The 2,899-nt window shown below is 36.4% G+C and overlaps 1 non-coding gene across 1 annotated transcript; it reads left to right on the forward strand.

Annotated features, from left to right (window-relative positions):
- The first annotated feature begins 2,537 nt into the window (after positions 1–2,537).
- On the forward strand, positions 2,538–2,611 carry TRNAF-GAA. Its single transcript has one exon. It is a non-coding gene; the product is annotated as a tRNA-Phe (tRNA).
- Positions 2,612–2,899: the final 288 nt, after the last annotated feature.

A 2,899-nucleotide genomic window follows, 5' to 3' on the forward strand; every position in this document is an offset into this window, starting at 1 on the left:
CTCTAGTATCTGGATAGCTGCGAGCTACAGCTTTGTTTCACATAAATAGAAGGACACAAGTATTCTGCCTTGTTTCACACAAATGCATACTATTCCTGCAAAGCCAAATAGTTAACTACGGAGATAATAAGAGTTTAAGTTACTTTCACCCACAAACAACTTCCACCCTCCCTACTGAACAGTTGAAGCCACCTTACTATATCCACTCCACCTGACTGTGATAATAATACTAATAATAATACAAAGAGAAGCAGAAACACTTGTGACCTCTTAATGTAAGAATCCAGGGCACAGCCAAAAGTAAAGAAGGACAAGAGTTTGATTTCATATACTATGAACGTTGCTAGAATTATAGGTTTTACATTTCCATTGTTCAATCCCTATGTCGTGTTGAAATGAGGGAAGTGATTTATAGGGGTCTTCTGTTACCTATCCTTTTACCCTAGTTTTGATCCATGTGATAGTTTTCAGTTATAAGTGCATGACATATACAGTCCTCAATGATTTGCCCTCAAAAACCATTTTATGAAAAATCAAACATATAAGGTAAAATTGGTAACATTGTGTAAAATCAGGAACAGTTTACTTTACATTCCTGCAACCTAAGACCTTCCCAATTTGAAGGCACCATCACTCAAAGCTCCATAGCAATGCACATCTCTGTAGATTTTTCTCAGGCTTTCAGGGTCATGGCAGGGCATACCCTGTACTTGTGCATACAGTAGATTCAGTCACCTGAGTATATTCAGTCACCTGAGTATAAATACTCATGATGAAATTCAGCAATCAAACAACTAAAATAAGATAGCAGTGCTAAATGTAACACCCAGAAGCCATGGTATGTACTGCTGAAGTGGGTCCCCATGTAGTCATGGGTCCTAGGAGGCCATCTGAATTGTCCTTATTATAATTTACCATTTTTTTTTTTTACTTTTACTGAAGCTTTCCTAACCATCTTCTCTGTAAATTAGTCACATTTAATGTGGCCATTGTGGTTTCAACATGAACTTGACAATGTAGGTAGATGATTTTCTAATATTACTATCAGGCACACACAATTTGTCAAGCCAAGAGGATAAGTTACAAGGCGTGTTTTACCAGACTTTGGAAATGGCTTTCATAAAACAATCTAACAATCAATCCAAAAAATGAAAACAGCAGTAATGACCTTTGAAACTGTTGAAAGGCTAACAGATACTTCTCCTATCTGTCAAAAAGATCATCCAAACCACAAAATTAGTCAACTTAACCAGAAAACATCTGGTTCTGTCGTCATGTCCCACTATCCATCTTTTTAAAGAACCACATAGAAATGTCAGATCATAAAACCTCTTACAGCTAAAGCTGAGTTTGGTGCCAGAGCAGAGACAACTGACTTTTTTATTTTATTTTATTTTATGGATTTATATATATATATATATATATATATATATATATATATATATATATATACTTTGTTAAGCAGGCTACTCCCGCTAAACCAATGGCTAAATCTGGCCAGGGCAAAGAGAAGCTCCCCTACTCTATCAATAGGTACCATGCAATCTTTTTCATCCACCTGAACTACCAGCAATTCAGACAGATAGGGCATTGGTTTAATGTCATGTCAGAAGGATGGCACACTCAGGAATGCAACCCCACCCCCCATGCTGCACTGCAACATCAGTACTGGCAAATGAATTCATCTAAATGATGTGGAAATAGAACCCACACAAGTAGCAAAGGTGAGAGTACTACCTGATGGGCTACTGTGACTGATTTTCTTTCTTCTTTTTTTCCCCATAATGTTGACATCTTCTACCTGATGGGGTACTGTGACTGATTTTTTTTTTCCCCATAATGTTGACATCTTTGTAAAGCAATTTTTTTTTTACTCAAAGAAATTGTATTGATCTTTTAAAATGAAAAAAAATATATCAGGTAATACATTTTTCATTAATACAATAATATATAATAATATTAATAATAATGATAATAATAATAAATAACGCAATTACATATAAGGTTGTAAAGCAATATCCGAGTTCTATTTAACCTGCAGAATGTATGATTCCTGTATCATAAACATGCATGTAACCTTGCAACCTTCCTCTGTGAACAGAGAAAGAGGAAGGGGCAAAAAAAATGTATGAAACTTGTATTTGAAATGTACAGTGCAATGTTCCTTAGTTTCTCAGGAAAGACTTAATTGCTGATATTTAATTAAGTTACTAACAGTTTTGGAGTAAGAAAAATAAAAGGCCAGAAAATGCCATCAAAATGTACTTCAAAGGGACAGCTGACAAGAACTGTAAAAGGAAGCAGTTATTAGTATATGAACATTGATAGCTGTATCCTTTTTACTGCAAGTTAGTACTTCTATTGTGTGGGAAAAAACTAATATAATATATATTTTTTTATTTTTTGGTAAGCAAATGAGCCGAGATGATATGTGTGTGTGTGTTTGTGTGTGTAGAGATGCAGAGATACATATAGATATAGATATAGATATAGTACTGATATATTTTTTTTCATTTTAAAAGATCAAGAGATATGGTACTGGAAATAGCTCAGTTGGGAGAGCGTTAGACTGAAGATCTAAAGGTCCCTGGTTCAATTCCGGGTTTCGGCATGGAAACCTTTCACGGCTATTAATAGGACGTGCTGGAGGGATGGATTCATCACCCAAAGACTCCCTATGCTGTGGAACAAAATCCCGGTACATGTGAGGCAGAGCACCTCGCTGGCCTTGTTCAAGAGAAATCTTGACCAATGGATGGGAGATCACAGATATACCCCAGGGATAACCTCAGTGTCACTGCTCGACAGAGGCACAGCAAAATAATGGGTATAGTTCCCCATACTAAAGGGGTGGCGTAAGCCACAAAACGATGGGCTAGGCTTGTAAATGCCCTCGGGC

Source organism: Protopterus annectens, chromosome 12.part0 (genome assembly GCF_019279795.1).
Source record: "Protopterus annectens isolate FY-2018-M chromosome 12.part0, PAN1.0, whole genome shotgun sequence".
In the NCBI taxonomy this organism is placed as follows: domain Eukaryota; kingdom Metazoa; phylum Chordata; order Ceratodontiformes; family Protopteridae; genus Protopterus; species Protopterus annectens.